Source organism: Salminus brasiliensis, chromosome 4 (assembly GCF_030463535.1).
Source record: "Salminus brasiliensis chromosome 4, fSalBra1.hap2, whole genome shotgun sequence".
Lineage (NCBI taxonomy): Eukaryota > Metazoa > Chordata > Actinopteri > Characiformes > Bryconidae > Salminus > Salminus brasiliensis.
In genome coordinates this window covers 20,069,590-20,087,689 of record NC_132881.1, presented here as the reverse complement: position 1 = coordinate 20,087,689, position 18,100 = coordinate 20,069,590, and the positions used below count along the sequence as shown (strand labels likewise).

Here is an 18,100-nt window from a genome sequence, read left to right as displayed (position 1 = left end):
CGATACCGCTCCTTCACACACTTGGGGTGAAGCAGCCTGTCACTAAAGGAGCTGCCCAGTGCTGCCAGAGTCTCATGCATGGGGTGGGATCTGTTCTCAAGCATGGATGCCAGCTTGATGCCAGCATGTCATCCTCCTGTCTCCCACCACCTGCACTGGGTCTAAGAAGCACCCCAGAACAGAGCCTGCCCTCTTTATGAGTTTGTTCAGTCTATTCTTATCTGCCGTCAAGATGCTACTGCCAGACCACGCCATAAAAGATGGCAGATGCCACCACTGTGTCGAAGAAAGTTCTCAGGAGTGCTCCCTGCACCCCAAAGGACCTCAGTCTCCTCAGTAGGTAGAGTCTGCTCTGGCCTTTCTTGAAGAGTGCAGCAGTGTTGACTGACCAGTCTAGTTTGTTGTTCAAATGAACACCCAGGTATTTATGAGTCCACACTCTTGATACCCTGGATGTTCGCTGATGGAGGGGGGTGTCTGCACCTGCGGAAATCCACCACCAGTTCTTTGGTCTTTCCTGCGTTTATCTAAAGGGGGTTCTGCAGCCACCAGTCCACAAAGTCCTGAATCAGTTTACCTCATTGGTTATGAGGCTGATGATCGCTGAGTCATCGGAGAACTTCTGGAGGTGACAGGTCGGTGAGCTGTACATGAAGTCAGCAGTGTACAGGGTGAAGAGGAATGGTGCCAAGACCGTTCCTTGAGGGGCTACTGTGCTGCTGACCACCATATCAGAGACACAGTCCCGTGCCCTCACATACTGTGGTCGGTTGGTGAGGTAGTCCAGTATCCAGTTCGACAGGTGACTGTCCACTCCACAATGTCCCAGCTTGTCCTTTAGGAGCCTTGGCTGTATGGTGTTAAAAGCACTGGATAAATCAAAGAAGGTGATCCTCACAGTGCTGCCGGGCTTCTCCAGGTGAGAAAGAGCTCTGTGTTGAAGATAGATGACAGCATCATCCATCCCAATGCCAGGCTGGTAGGCAAACTGAAGAGGGTCCATGGATGTGCTCACCAGAGGGTGGATGTGGTTGAGGACCAGCCTCTCCAATGACTTCATCAGATGAGAAGTCAGTGCCACCGGCCTGTAGCTGTTTAGGTCCTTCGGGTGCTGTGTTTTGGGCACAGGTACCACACAAAATGTTTTCCACAGCTGTGGTACTCTTCCCAATTTCAGGCTCATGTTGAACATATGCTCAGCTACCCTGCTCAGCTGATCTGCGCAGGACTTGAGGAGCCTGGCACTGATTCCATCAGGACCTGTAGATTTCTTTGCCTTGATCTTCCTCAGCTCATTTCTCACCTGGGTTGTTGTGAAGGACAGGTTGGAGCGGGGGGGGGGGGGGGGGCCGGGTGCTGGAATGTGTGAATGGGTGGTTGATGCTGCCAGACGATGAGCCATTAGGGGATGATGATGATGATGACTGTGAGCCAAAAGTTGTGAGAGAAGGGGGAGGACAGCATGATGGTAGTGCTGCTGAGTGGGGATACAGCAGGGGTGTCTGTGTAGGGGGAGGGCTAGGTGATTGATCAAATCTGTTGAAAAATAGATTGAGATCATTCACCCACGTTTGGTCTCCCGCCACCTGGGAGTTGGATTTGTGTGGCCAGATGTGGTTTTAAGGCCTTTCCAAACTCCCCTGACGTTGTTCTGCTGTAACTGTTCTTCCAGCTTCTTCCTGTAGCTGGCTTTCCCCTTCCTGATCTTCCTTCTCAGTTCCCTCTGCACAGCTTTTAGCTCATCCTTGTCACCAGATCTGAAGGCCCTCTTTTTCGCTTTTAGGAGAGCCTTTATATCTGGATTAATCCATGGCTTGTTGTTGGAAAAACACTGAACAGTCTTGGTGGGCACGGTGTTATCCACACAGAAGTTGTCATAGTCTGTAATGCAGTGAGTGAGGTTGTCAATGTCCTCCCCATTAGGATCACACAGTTCTTCCCTCACCGTTGTTTTGAAGCAGTCCTTCAGAGCCTCTTCAGACTCCTTAGACCATTTCTTCACTGTACGAGTGACAGCTGGTTCCCTATGTACAACGAGTTTGTACACAGGCAGAAGATGATCCAGATTGTGATCAGATCTTCCAAGGGGAGGGAGAGGTGACAAATTGTATGCCTCCTTTGTGTTGGCAAAAAACAGGTCCAGTGTTTTCACGTCTCTGGTGTGGCAGGTTACAGGTTGGTGTGGCGCAACAGATAACACCACTACCTGCCACTGAGCTACCACACCATGTGGGAGACTGGGGTTCGATTCCTGGTCTGGGTGACTATGCTGCGCTACACCAATAAGAGTCCTTGGGCAAGACTCCTAACACTACATTGGCCCACCTCTGTAATACGAGTAACCTTGTAAGTCGCTCTGGATAAGAGCGTCAGCTAAATGCCATAAATGTAAATGTAAATGTACATACTGGGAGAAGGTGGACAGAGTGGAAGATGGAGAAACATGATTGAAGTCTCCAGAGATAAGAAGGAGGGCCTGTGGGTGATGTGTCAGCAGAGTGCAGGACATCACAAGCCGAGTCAACGTTAGCAGGGGGGGCGTACGCAGCTATCACGATAACATGCGAGAATTCCATGCGAGAATTCACATGCGAGAATTCGGGAGATTGAACTGTTAGCCATTAGCATGAGACCGTACTATGTTCTTACAGCAGATTTGTTCCTTAAAAGTGATGTGCCCAGGGTTACACCATCTATCATTCACAAATACTGCCAGTCCGCCTCCATCCTCTTACCACTCTCCTCCGTCCTGTCCGCCCAGCTGAGGTGAAATCCGTCAGCGACCTCACATTCCCTGTGACTACAAAAGGAAGAACGGGCTTGTACCGTCTCCTACGGTACGCCCGTAGGAGACGGTACAAGCCCGTTTTTCCTTCTGTAGTCACAGGGAATGTGAGGTCGCTGACATGCTGAATTCAGACACACACGTATCTGTGGCTCTCCAGACACGGTTGTAAACAAGGAAAAAAGTAGTGCAGAAACCAGAACAAGCACCACACTTTTAATGTCCATTGTGCCTAGAGTCAAGTTAGCAACACTAAACTACCAAAAACTTAACTTAAAACTTGAAAATAGGAAAAAAGTTAGGAAAAGCTCAGAAGTGAGCAGGAGCTGCTGCAACAGGCTGCCACCTCCGCGGCGCCATCTTGAAAAGATGAGAAAGATAAATTTACATAGTTATATAGTTGGTAAATTATATACTGAAGCATATTTTTGACTAAAATAATTATATATGATACCAAAACACTTAAATAGCAAAGCTGCTTCTCAATTCCAGGCACCAACATATGTCCCTTTGCACATTCAGCCTGCAGTATGTTACAAACTAAAAGTTTGTAAAGTTTGGCTAATGAACCTAATTTGCAGTAGGGTTGCAGTAGAGTTGAATCATTTTATTGTCCCTAAACACAATACCAATTTTTCAATTCTCATTGTTTCCATTAATGTGCTCTTAATGTGCTGTTTTTAGGTAACTGGTGGTAAAACTGCATTTTACCCATTTAAAAAACTGTTTAATATTTAACCTCTCTCAGTGCCGTCCAGGTAGAGTTGGAAATATGCTTCTTAGACTATATCTTATATGTAGTGTTCCTTCACATTTGTCTTTTGCTTTGCTGCCACTTTGTAATAAAAGTTTAATAATATTATTTTGTAATAACAGAGATGAGTGTAAATAAACTGTGCCATTGAGATGTTCATTGCAATGTGACAGACATTTTTCCATATTCTCACTATAAAGATTAATGAGACTATTTGTTTCTGACAATATAGTTTAATAATAGGAATGTCTCCTCCTCTCCACAAAAAAAGTGCATCTCTCTTGCCTTTGTGACTTACGTATGTTCCGATTGAACAATGCAGCACACGAGTAGTAAGTAAAACTTTGAGAGCACATGAAAAAGGGTATTGAAAAGATGCCTTCGTTTTTGTGTATTACTGAAAAAGCCACAAAATGTTGCAAAAGAAGAGCCACTTCACATATCACAATTGTGGCTGTAACTGTAACATGATAGAGGAATGTAAATATTTATATCCACAAGGATTTAAATGTAATCATCACACTACTTGATGTTTTTTTACATGTTGGACATACATATTTGGAGTCTTCACAAATTGAGCACAGTATTAGTGGAACCATATAACACTTGTTAAGCCTGGCAGGGTAATGTATAACGATTTACTCTCCTGGAAGTTACAGTGAGGATCAGATGTTTGTGGCAGAACATTAAAACAAACCATTCACCTTACTAGTTTGGTACAGTGTGGAAGTTACAAAGGTTTCTGCTAGGTTGTGGAATGCCATGTGCTGAGTTGTGGAATGCCCTGCTTCAGTGATAAAAAGGGACATTATTGCTTTTGGCTCATTTGACAAGGCTTAATGTTCTGTGTCTTTAATGAGCTGTTTCTGCCAAGATTGTTTTTGCATTTGAAAGCTGTAACACAAAATAGATAGAAAAAAGAGAAAATTCAATTATTTCAGTGCACTTGAGCGCTGTTCATAGTCTTTGTGTTCATTTAGTCTGTAACAGAGAGTAATGAGCCCCCTAACTGCTTCATCAATGTTTGTAGAAGAAAAACTTCAATTTCATTTGATGGGTCTCAGATTAAGGAAAATAACCAAAGCAACATTATGACTGTGAAACTCAATGGTCTACTCAGCTGTTCCCTACCTGATTTTCCTGGACAGCTGGGCTTAATTAGTTGCTTAATCCAAGCTTCAGAAATACCAAATGGGTACAGTTTTGCAGTAGAAAATTTCAAGTATTCAGTCTGTAAAAGACCCATACACATGCCAAAAACAATTGGAGGGGAAAAGTGTGATTAAAGGTAAATACAGCCTGTTTGGGTACTAGCTAAACTGTTTTTTACAGATTGTTAGCCTATTTTATTTATTGTATGTCAGTAGGCTTTACATTGTCATAATGTCTATCGTTACTGAAACAAAAGAGCCTCCTGTTTAACACAGCATTTACTATAAGAAGCAGTCAGCTGCATGAAATACACATTTCGTATCTGGCGTGAGCAATGTGGAATAAATATACTAACATACCCACTTCACTTTCATTTCACTTACAGCTCTTATTCAATAGATAAATCCTGTAAACTTGATTATAGGCTATGAAGCAGCTAGAGGTAATGGCAGAACATTTGGAAACTCATTCACAATTAGATTTTATTATTTTGAATGTCAAACCATGCAATGTCTTAGACATGACAAACTAGACTTAGCACTGAACTGCATATTCTGTTGTTCTTTCTCTATTTTTCCTCCAGAATTTAAAGGCGTAGCATTTTTGTCCTGATGTCCTGATGGTGAAAATTAGATAAAACTCCCTTATAAAGTTTCACCAGAGAACCTTCCAGTTTTCAAACTTTTACAATATCCTTGTTTTGCCAAATGATCTCATTTTGATCTCATTAACTCACTGTTGCTATAATTTGTAATTCGCTATAAATATGTATGAAGTGCAGAAACTATGTTAGTTCTACTTTGGTTGCATGGATATGAGTGAATAACTGGAACTGCTCAAATCTAATTGGATCATCAGCATAGCTTAATTAGCTTGGTTTATAGTGATGCTTAGAAGTGTACACCAGCACACATGGAATATATCACATATGTGATGACCATGATTTCCTGATATCATAAGGTAGATATCATAAGTGTATTGCTCGCACTCAGGGCACTTTTGATACATTCAACTAAAAAATATCACGTTCACCTTTATTTTCCATAGCCCTAAAACTCACCCTAACCCATAGCTTTACGGTAGTCCCTTAACTCTGTATAAAGGATGCAAAACATACATACTCTACATCTGCAAATCATGTAATTTAATTTAATTAGGTTATTTTAAGAAAAAAACTACACTGTTAAAAAAAAATTAAGGGAACACTTAAGCAACACAATATAACTCCAAGTAAATCAAACTTCTGTGAAATCAAACTATCCACTTAGGAAGCAACACTGACAATCAATTTCACATGCTGTTGTGCAAATGGAATAGACAACAGGTGGAAATGATTGGCAATTAGCAAGACACACTCAACAAAGGAGTGTTTCTGCAGGTGGAGACCACAGACCACTTCTCACTACCTATGATTTCTGGCTGATGTTTGATCACTTTTGAATGTTGGTGGTGCTTTCACATTCGTGGTAGCATGAGACGGACTCTACAACCCATACAAGTGGGTCAGGCAGTGCAGCTCATCCAGGATGGCACATCAATGTGAGCTGTGGCAAGAAGGTTTGCTGTGTCTGTCAGCGTAGTGTCCAGAGGCTGGAGGCGCTACCAGGACAGGCCAGTACACCAGGAGACGTAGAGGAGGCCGTAGGAGGGCAACAACCCAGCAGCAGGATCGCTACCTCCGCCTTTGTGCATGGAAGAACAGGAGGAGCCCTGCAAGAGCCCTGCAAAATGACCTCCAGCAGGCCACAAATGTGCATGTGTCTGCACAAACGGTTAGAAACCGACTCCATGAGTATGATATGAGGGCCCAACGTTCACAGATGGGGGTTGTGCTCACAGCCCAACACCGTGCAGGACGCTTGGCATTTGCCAGAGAACACCAGGATTGGCAAATTCGCCACTAGCGCCCTGTGCTCTTCACAGATGAAAGCAGGTTCAGAATCAGAATCTCTTTATTTCACCAAGTATGTTGCACATACAAGGAATTTGTCTTGGTGAGAGCAACACGTATGACAAGTAACAAAAAACACAGAACACAGTCTTAAACTAAAGGAAAAATTACACTAAACAATAAATAGGGTAGGGGATAAATTAAAAAAGTAAAAAGTACTAAAGGTAATTAAGAGCTGATATTTACAGAAAGTAAAGAGCTGATATTTACAGAAAAGAACATCTGTACAGTGTGCAAATAGACATAGTGCAAATAGGCAGAGTGCAAAATAGCTGTTCAGTCCGGTTTGGTACAGTTCAGTTGTATGTTTTGAGGTTTACAGTGGGAGGTGTCCACTGTGGTTGAGGAGCGCTACAGCTCTGGGGAAGAAGCTGTTAGCATGACGTGTTGTGCTGGTTTTGATGGACCGCAGTCTTCTACCAGAGGGGAGTGTCTGGAAGAGGAGGTGTCCAGGATGTGTGGGGTCAGATGTAATCTTGCCAGCCCGCTTCCTCATCCTGCTGGTGTAGATCTGCTGAAGTGATGGCAGGTTACATCCAATGATCCTCTCTGCTGTCCTGATGATGCGCTGGAGTTTGGCTCTTTCTTGTGAGTTGGAGGAACCAAACCAGATAGTTATGGAGGCTGCGAGAATGGACTCGATGATCGCTGTGTAGAACTGGATCATCAGGGTCTGTGGCAGGTTGAATTTCTTGAGCTGTCTCAAGAAGAACATTCGTTGTTGAGCTTTCTTGGTGATAGAGAGGGTGTTTTCCTCCCATTTCAAGTCTCTGGAGATGGTGGTGCCCAGGAACTTGAGTGACTCCACCATGGATACTGCAGTGTTGTTGATGTGGAGGGGGGGGGGTGGACTGCGTCGGAAGTCCACCACCATCTCTACAGTCTTTTTTGTGTTTAGCAGCAGGTGGTTGTTGCTGCACCAGGACACCAGCTGCTCAATTTTGGTTTGGTTGAGCAGAAGTAGTTCCTCAGTTTTGTTGCTGAGAGATCGGAGGTTGGAGAGGAATAATGACGGTAGAGGTGTGCGAGCCCCGCGCCGCCTCAGACGCACGAGCGCGCTGGCTTGTCTGCCCCTGCGCCGGCTTCTCCACAGTCTCCTGGCGAGGCCGAGCGCGGTCAGCGCGGCTGTGGTGAGGATCTCCGCACAAACTGAAGGTACTTGAACAAATTCCAGGATGCTTTCAGGGGAAATGTTGTTCCTGAAGCTCAGTAGTTGTTCCCTGCTCCAACTAACTGAGTTTGACGTACAATAGACAACATTAACAAACAAAAACAAACACCATACGGAGGAGCTCGTCACCGTGTCTGCCATCCTCTGCCATCTTGGATCGTATCTTGGATCGGTTCACACTGAGCACAGACGTGACAGAGTCTGGAGACGCCGTAGAGAGCAATCTGCTGCCTGCAACATCCTTCAGCATGACCGGTTTGGCAGTGCGTCAGTAATGTTTTTTTGGAGGGCTGCACAGCCCTTCATGTGCTCGCCAGAGGTAGCCTGACTGCCATTAGGTACCGAGAAGAGATCCTCAGACCCCTTGTGAGACCATATGCAGGTGCGGTTGGCCCTGGGTTCCTCCTAATGCAGGACAATGCTATGTGGCTGGAGTGTGTCAGCAGTTCCTGCAAGATGAAGGCATTGAAGCTATGGACTGGCCCGCCCGTTCCCCAGACCTGAATCCGATTGAGCACATCTGGGACATCATGTCTCGCTCCATCCACCAACGTCACGTTGCATCACAGACTGTCCAGGAGTTGGCAGATGCTTTAGTCCAGGTCTGGGAGGAGATCCCTTAGGAGACCATCCGCCACCTCAGGAGCATGCCCAGGCGTTGTAGGGAGGTCATACAGGCACGTGGAGGCCACACACAATACTGAGCCTCATTTTGACTTGTTTTAAGGACATTGCATAAAAGTTGGATCAGCCTGTAATGTGTTTTTCCACTTTAATTGGTTAATAAATGATTTCCATTGACGATTTTTGTGTGATTTTGTTGTCAGCACATTCAACTTTGTACAGAACAAAGTATTCAGTATTCAGATCTAGGATGTGTTGTTTGAGTGTTCCCTTTGTTTTTTTGAGCAGTGTAATTAATATACTGAGTTACTGAGAATACATGGATATCTTTTTAAATAATGGTTGTGATCATGGGTATACTACCTCTGTAGTATCTTTGCATCTCCCAACAAACAAAGCTATTGTTGAGTTGCACCTCCAATATTTTTTCTAGATCTTCTGTCTCAAGGAATCCTCAGGAAGTAGTAAGCCCATGAGCTACACCAGCTGTAATTCTGAAGAAAAATGGCAGTGTGCATGATTGCCATTACCACTGATTAAACCAATTAACCTGTAAATATGCATACCCACTACCCAGGTTGGAGGATTCATTAGATTCTCTGGGCAGTGCACAGCTGTTTTTGAATTTGACTGCGGGTTACTTCCAGGAGGCCATGGATTATGCAACTCCCCCAATACCCCAGTGCCTGATGGGGTGGTGCTCAGTGACATAACCTTTGACATTCTTTTGGTTTATATGGATGATATGTTTTCCTGAGACTTTGACAGTCACTGGATCATACTGGAACTCGAATTCAGCAGATTGAAGCAGTATGGTCTAAAGCTAAAGCCAAGTAATGGATCTGCGTGGACAAAGTTCAGACGTTGGAATCGTGGTCTGTGCCCAAGAGCCCAAGAGGAGGTGAGAAAGATTTTTGGTTTTATGAGGTTTGTTACAGGGTTTCCCAAGGTAGCCCGATCTCTCCATGTCCTGGTCAGGAAGGGTGACAAAGGGAGAGCAGCTGAGCCATATGTCCTGGTCAGGAAGGGTGACAAAGGGAGAGCAGCTGAGCCATTCAGGTGGGTTGATGTGTCAGACAGCATTGAACACATGATTATGTACGCAAGCAAAGGCCTACAAGGATCTAAAAATAATTTTTAAATAATATATGGCACATTCAAGTTAGAGTTGCTTGCCCTTAAAGGGGTGGTAACTGAAAAATTAAAGGAATATCTGATATACTCTAAGTTCACGGTGGTGACTGATCACAACCCACTGCAATACTCAAAGACAGCTAATCCAAGTACAGTCGGGCAACTTTGGGTGGCCCAGCTGAGTGTAACTTTGAGGTTTGTCACAAGCCAGTTTGGAAAAACACAAACGCTGATGTCTAGGATTTTCACTAGAGAAGAACCTGAAAAAATATATCATTGGATAGAGCTGGGATGAGACCCAAGAGCAACAGAAAATTTATCCTAATATGGAGCCTATCTGCTGCTGTATGGGGAACAACAGGAGACCAACTCCAGCAGAACAATGCAGTGTGAGCCAGTGCTTAAAATGACTCTCCAGGCAGTTTGAGCACCTTCAACTACAAAAGGTTTGGAACCATTTGTGACCCATGACAGAAAGGAAATCAGTCAAGGAGGTTACCACATTGAGACATTGAGACATTGTAGCCTCAGGTGTATGAAAGGCAACATGAGGATGGAGGCCAACAAAGAATGTGTCCTTTATTAATGAGCTATGTAACTGTATGTTTATGGCATAGGGAAGCCACCATGACCCCCAGAGCAACTTTCAGTGTCAGAGATTCAAAAAAACAATGCATGGTATGTTAAGGACATTACCTCCAGAAAAGAAAATAAACTGGAAAGAGCATGTTATAACTTACAACAACAGTGTTTGTTCTATTCCTTCACAGGCTATTTATAATTTTATTTGATGTTTGGGAGAGATGCCTGACTGCCTGCAGATGTGTTGGGGGAGAAAATACCTGGTGGACGTAGGTGCGAGGGACTGATGAAAGGTTGAAGACTGCTGTTGATGTAGCAACAGTGCAGGATAACTCATGGTGTCTATAGCCCTAGGTTGTAGAGAGTGCTTGTCAGACCTGGTGGCCATGATTTGTTGCACAGTCACACTCATATGGTTAAGAAAAAGCAAGATAAATAGGAACCCCTACCTGTTATTGTAGTACAACAGAACGGGGCTTGTAACAGTAATATTATGTCAGTGTTTTATCCGGTAATGTACATTTATCTGTTATGATCTGTTTGTTTTAGTGATCAGATCTCCTGGAACATGTCTGGTGTTAAGGTAGGGTTTAGCAGTTTTTTTTTTCCTTAAACCACATACTGCGTTCTGATTGCAAGTAGTGTTTTAAACCTTGCATTTTTTGCAAGTGGAAAGAGACTATAAACAAAGAACAGAGGCATGAGTGTATTTGCAGTCTTGTTTGTTTGTCAATCCTTTCATGGCGGGTTAGGCCAGACACAGAGGGATGAACACTCGCAGAGATGGACTCAATGCAAGAAATGTATTAAACAAAACAAAACAAACAAAAGGGGGCAAGTGAGACAAAAGATGCAGCAGCTAAAGGGCATAAACGTGAATACAGTGATCAACAAAACCAGAACATGGCAAACAAGAGGGTAAAAACAAACAGACCTGAGACCGGGGGTTAAGCTGGGGAACCAGCTACTTGGCAGGAGCGGCTAGGCCGACTCAACCTGGAACTGCCTTGTGGCAGAGGGTCGCCTAGCTGGAATGAGAGTGGTGGGTATAACATAGCAGATAGCAAACGAACCTTGCTGAGTACTTGAATCACCAGCTGGCTTGCTCGCAGACGGGGTAACAGAGCAGAAGCTGTCCTAATCCGAACATGGTCAAAAAGCCGGGAACCTCTCGGGCTACCTTAAGGTTCCTTAACCATTTATCCATTTAATTCTCTTCGTCGAACTGAGCGCCCACGCCCCTTAAGTACCCCCCGTCTAAGGTGAAACACATCAACTAAACAAGACATGATAAACCTGAATCAAAACACGTGAACATGAACAAAACACTGAACTGAACATACATGAACACAAATGAACAAGAACCGAGTCTGTGAATCAGTCCTCGTGTGAGCCTGTGGGCGGGGGCTGACCAATAGGTTTAAAGTGAAAATCTATATTTTTTCTTTGTTGTTTTTCTTTGTTGTTTTTCCGTTGTTTTCATTTTCCTGGTAAGGTTTACATTGCTAAAGACCACAGTTAACCACAGACATTATCCACAAATGAACAAAACTTTTTTCCATTCCCAGGTATCACCTGCCGACCAAAATTCACCAAAAGTGCATTGACGACTCATCCAATATCTAAAGAACTGAAGGCATCACTTGCTTCATTAAGGTCAATGTACATAATTCTACAATATGAAAGACACTAGGCAAAACAGGGAGAGGAAGAAAAATGGGAGAGGTGCAAGATGCAAACCACTGCAAACCAAAATAATCACAAAGACTCATCTTGCTTTTGACAAAAACATCTAGACAACCAAGTAAAGTTGGAACACACTTGATTGGTCTGGGACTGCTTTGCTCCATTAGAGCCAGAACTGACAGATTCACTTAGCATCTACTCACTGAGACCCTAGCTCATGGTGCTGTTGCACACTGAACTTTACTCCACCACTTCAGGATCGTATTCTCCAGTCCACTCCAATTTCTCTCCTACTTCATTAAACATTAACATGTTTATGTTAAGTAATTTATCTCAACACACTGTATCTCAACATGCTGTATACTACACCACACTATGCTGTTCACATACATGCACATTGTTTGAATTAATAATTCTTACTGTATTCGTACTACAAGTGTTTTGTCTTTTGTCTTTGCACTATTGTCCTTATCTATTTTTATCCTTTTTATCTATTTAGCACACTGAAACTAACCTTGCCAAGGGCTGTTTTGTTCCAACTGAAAATAAAACTGTATAGTAATGAGTCAAATTGGTAAGGTGGTGTATTACACAGTTTTAAAAACAGTCAGTGTTACAGCTAGCCCCTCAATCTATCCCTGCTTATGAGGCAATTTGTAACATTCCCATGCAAGCCACTTTACAAAGGAACTGGCAACAAACCTGTTATATACCATATTAGATACCAAAAGGTTGTTAGTATAACAATATAGTGATTAATTGTCCTCAATTGTTTTAAAAAGTTCACTGCCTGCTTTAGTGGTTTCTTAGCTCCATGCCTCCCCATGCCGCACACATCAGTATGCTATAGGGACCTTACATCCACATCAAAGCATTTCTTTGTATGTTTGCAGGTTGCCAGTAATGGGCAGAGTTTTTATTAAAGTGTGAAAGCTACCTCTGTATTTTCACTTTTGAACTTCTTAGGGTTCACATGTTATTTCACTCAGACAGTTTAATTGTTCATGACTAGCTGCTTCAGATCCAGTATGTAAATTGGCAAAAAAGCTAATTCTTACAGTTGTTGGGTATCCTCTCCGTATTAGTCAGGGTCTCGGTGGGTCTGGTCTCTACCTAGAATCATTGGACACGTTTTAAAAAAACAAAATAATTCAAATGATCGATTGTTGTTTCAGACCTCTTCACACTCTTTTGGCAAGAGAATGTTTTCATCTAGAGAACCTCATCAAAGGACATGGCTATTGTGTAAGTTCTATGGTCACAAAGTGAAAAACAAGAAATTTTCTCAGGCAACAGGTTGTAGGGGGTGAGAAGATAAGAAAGGGAGATTTGTCCAGTGTCTGGACTCCCCAGAGAGAATGCCACATCAGTGTGAGGGACATTTGCTGTGAAGTTAGGAATTGCTCATGTGCCATGTGCTGTGTAGAATTGTTTCAGCTTGATTTGTTGCTTCAATTATGTCTTATGCATATATAAAACTAACATCCTATTATTTTTCTTTTGTTTATGTCACAAAACTACAATTTTGGGTAATCAAAACACACAAATATATGTATATAACAAAAGTGCAAAAGTCTGCAAATACCTTCCTTTTTTAATATTAAGTCAACACAGAAAGTGAAGTCAAATAAAATAAAATAAATGAAAATGAAATACCTTTTATTTGTATCCCTTGATCCCTTGACAGTTTTTATAAAAGCAAAAATGTCAAATTTTGTGTATAAAGTATACAATATAAAATACTTTAATTTAACACTGATATGAAAAAACAAAAAATGAAAAGTTATGTGCACTATATTTTTTGATTGCATTTTGTAACATGGCTGCAGTTGGTTTGTAGTGCAGCTAGCTAATATGTCAGCACTTTTAGGTTTTAGAAGATATAGTGACTGAAAGGATTCTCGTTCCAGAATACTAAGTAACTGTGTGGTTATGTGTTGCACTCCTACCAGTCACAAACTGCTGTTTTCGCATGTTGCTAATTTTCTAGACTAGACCCTATGGAATTAACTAAAAATTATAGGGTTATATTAATTATATTCAATTATAGGGTTAAAAAGGAAAAACAATTAGGTTAAAAATGATTCAGTATGGAAAGAGTGTACTTGAGCACAGCAGCAAATAATCTGTGACTAACAAAAGAATCTCATTCTTTTTGTTTGCTGTTCATCTTGTTTTCACATGTTTTATTCCTACTCTTTTCAGTACAGAAGTGAAGAACTACATTTTCATCTGCTTATTTATTTTCTACCTTTTATAGGCAAAAATGTATATATAAAGAGACCATTTAGATATTGTAGTGTCCTTGTTAATAGTACCATTTTCTTTGCTGACGATAAACATAAAAACTGTTGTGGCTAACAACTCCATTTGTGTATTACTTTTTTGGAAAATAAAGTTAAAGTAATTCGTAGGTTTTGTATGGCCTTGACATTGCTTTTGTCTTAATAAATATTATTTATTTTACTTTTGAGAGTGTCTGGCTAGTTTGGCCAAAGTTACTCTAAACAACTTGCATATGAATCACTGCTTGTAAAAGAATAAACTTTATGACATATAGTATACAGAAGGAATATCATTTGTCCCAGTAATGTTATTCTCAATTTATTGCTGTAATTCAATACCATTTTTACTCATTTACAAATGTTTGGTAATTGGGTTGTATGTCAAACTCTGTTTACTTTAGGGAAGGAAATAAACCAACAAAGCTCTAGCGATAGTGTTCTCAATGCAGCAGTGGAGTGAAAGGAAGAACGGCAGCATGCACGCTCACAGCTGTGTGATGACAGTGATGAAAGTGCCTTCTATCGCTCTGGTGATGAATATGTGGGTCTGAAATTATTTTTGCCATTTTTATAATTGTAACAAGTAACGATGCAGCACATACAAAATAAATTAACAGAGTAAAAGTATTAAAAATATATACCTTACTACAAAAATAAATGTAGTAAGGTATAAGTGCTGCTTCTATCTGCTTCAGCGTACTTTCTCAGAGGAGTCACAGAAAATGTTAAAATTTAAACCCTGTGCTCTTCTTTTCACTTTTTTAAGGATTACAGTAGAGTAGAAGTGGACAAAGAATTGTATGTTTTACTTCAGCGTAGTCTTTTGTCTTTGAAGAATGCCAGACTTATTTGCCATCACTGCCCAATCTCAGTACTGCTCTGGTGTAGCTGAACATAAGTGGAATATTGCAGTAATGTTACAAATCAGTTTGTAAAGGTAAATATATATATCTATATATATATATATATACACAGTGGGGGGGAAAAAGTATTTAGTCAGTCACCAATTGTGCAAGTTCTCCCACTTAAAAAATGAGAGAGGCCTGTAATCGACATCATAGGTAGACCTCAACTATGAGAGACAAAATGAGAAAAAAAATTCTGAAAATCACATTGTCTGATTTTTAAAGAATTTATTTGCAAATAATGGTGAAAAATAAGTATTTGGTCACCTACAAACAAGCAAGATTTCTTGCTGTCACAGACCTGTAACTTCTTTAAGAGGCTTCTCTGTCCGCCACTCATTACCTGTATTAATGGCACCTGTTTGAACTCGTTAACAGTATAAAAGACACCTGCCCACAACCTCAAACAGTAACACTCCAAACTCCACTATGGTGAAGACCAAAGAGCGATCGAAGGACACCAGAAACAAAATTGTAGACCTGCACCAGGCTGGGAAGACTGAATCTGCAATAGGCAAGCAGCTTGGTGTGAAGAAATCTACTGTGGGAGCAATAATCAGAAAATGGGAGACCTACAAGACCACTGCTAATCTCCCTCGATCAGGGGCTCCACGCAAGATCTCAGCCCATGGGGTCAAAATGATCACAAGAACGCAAAAATCCCAGAACCACACGGGGAGACCTAGTGAATGACCTGCAGAAAGCTGGGACCAACGTTACAAAGGCTACCGTCAGTAACACACTACGCCGCCAGGGACTCATATCTTGCAGTGCCCGACGTGTTCCCCTGCTTAAGCCAGTACATATCCGGGCATGTCTGAAGTTTGCTAGAGAGCATTTGGATGTTCCGGAAGAGTATTGGGAGAATGTCTTATGGTCAGATGAAACCAAAGTAGAACTGTTTGGTGAAGCATGGGGGTGGCAACATCATGCTTTGGGGCTGTTTCTCTGCAAAGGGACTAGTTGTGGTCTAGGGGACTAGGATGACTGGTCCGTGTACATGAAAGAATGAATGGGGCCATGTATTGTGAGATTTTGAGTGCAAACCTCCTTCCGCATTGAAGATGAAACGTGGCTGGGTCTTTCAGCATGACAATGATCCCAAGCACACTGCCAGGGCAACAAAGGAGTGGCTTCGTAAGGAGCATTTCAAGGTCCTGGAGTGGCCTAGCCAGTCTCCAGATCTCATCCCCATAGAAAACCCTTGGAGGGAGTTGAAAGTCTGTGTTGCCCACCGACAGCCCCAAAACATCACTGCTCTAGAGGAGATCTGCATGGTGGAATGTGCCAACATACCAGCAACGGTGTGTGCCAACCTTGTGAAGACTTACAGAAAATGTCTGACCTCTGTCATTGCCTACAAAGGACATATAACAAAGTATTGAGATGAACTTTTGTTATTGACCAAATACTTATTTTCCACCATTATTTGCAAATAAATTCTTTAAAAATCAGACAGTGTGATTTTCTGAATTTTTTTCTCATTTTGTCTCTCATAGTTGAGGTCTACCTATGATGTCAATTACAGGCCTCTCTCATCTTTTTAAGTGGGAGAACTTGCACAATTGGTGAATGTGTTGTTCATTCCCGTTATCAGTTCTAATTTGGTTCACCTGAGAGCTGGGGTACAAAGGGAGCAAACACTATGGTCTCGTCGCCGAGAATTACTCTTACGATGCCAAGCTGGATGGTTGGCTTCACATCTCGAGATTCCTAAGAGATACTATGATGCTCGATAGTATACGCTGTAAACGCTCCCTCGTATTCTAGTCGTGTAAGTTTATTAGCGCTTGACGAGCGCGGTTTTGGGGTGAGGCTTTGTTTTGTTAGTTTCTTCTGTTTCTTTGTGTTCTAGTCTTCCTCCTTCCGTTTGATTTGCCCCGTCTCGCTTTGCTCCCTGGCTACTTTCCAGCCTCAGGTAGCCTTCACGGTTTAGCCCCATGTCAGTTGTCCCGAGTTCGTTTTCTGTTTCTGTTTTGGACCCTGTACTTTGCTGCCACGTTTTGTTTTGTTTGTTTGTTTTGTGCATTCATTAAAAACGTTATCTTGCTTTGCACTGTCCCTGTGAGTGTTCCCACCTCCCCTCCTCTTCTAAAAGCTATATATGTATATATATATATATATATATATATATATATATATATATATATATATATCTCATATCACTAGGCTATCCATTTCAGCTGGAATGAAAACAATACGAAATTAAATAGGAGTAACAAGACTATTTTTTTAAAAGTATGGACTAGAAAGTACAGATAATTGCATGAAAATGTACAGAGTAGAAGTAAAAAGTAATCTGAAAAATAATTACTCCAGTAAAGTATAGATAACCAAAATGTAAGGTAACAAAGTATTTGTACTTTGTTATTTGACATCTCTGTTAATCACTATTTATTACACAGCAGATTTCTTGTGATTGTTATCTCATAGTGCTTGAGATTGTATGCAAAGAAGCATTTTGAAGTTCTCACTTTTGTTCAGTTTTAACATTATTGATAGCTGTGTCATATCATATCATTATGTCAACCTAACATACCAAATAAAAAAAGAGCTACATCAATTGACATAACATGCTGTATCATTTCACTCAAGAAAATGTTATGACAACCTAATTACAACTAAAATAATGTTACTTGACAAAAGCAGTCTTAATGAGAGCTGCCGCCTTTTGGAATAAGCATTTGCAAATGTTTGTGTATGTTTGTGTCTAGTGCTAATGTAGGTGTCATGTAGCATTCTAAACAGTGCCTTACAGTAAAGTGTTACCATTAAAAGGGTAAACTCTAAATGTCTCAGAACTGCCACTGAGACATTTGTATAGTTTTCTGTATAGACATTTAGAAGGAAAAGTAGTTCTGATGTTGTGAGAACTGTATCAGTCTCTAGCTGGATAAAAAATTTAATTAAATAGCTTATTATTTAAAAAACAATATGTAGGAATTTAACATTCAAAAGCAACTACAGCTAAACAAAATAATGTCAGCTTCAAAGCCTCTTTTGTGAGTTTTTTAATGTAGCCTGGACAAAACTAAAGAGATGGTTGTCGACTTCAGGAGGGTATGAGGTGC

The 18,100-nt window shown here is 41.5% G+C and overlaps 1 protein-coding gene across 2 annotated transcripts in view; it reads left to right on the top strand.

The window, feature by feature from the left end:
* The window catches only part of plpp4 (phospholipid phosphatase 4), a 114,356-nt gene that overhangs the window by 59,978 nt on the left and 36,278 nt on the right, over window positions 1–18,100 (top strand). The window lies entirely within an intron of this gene.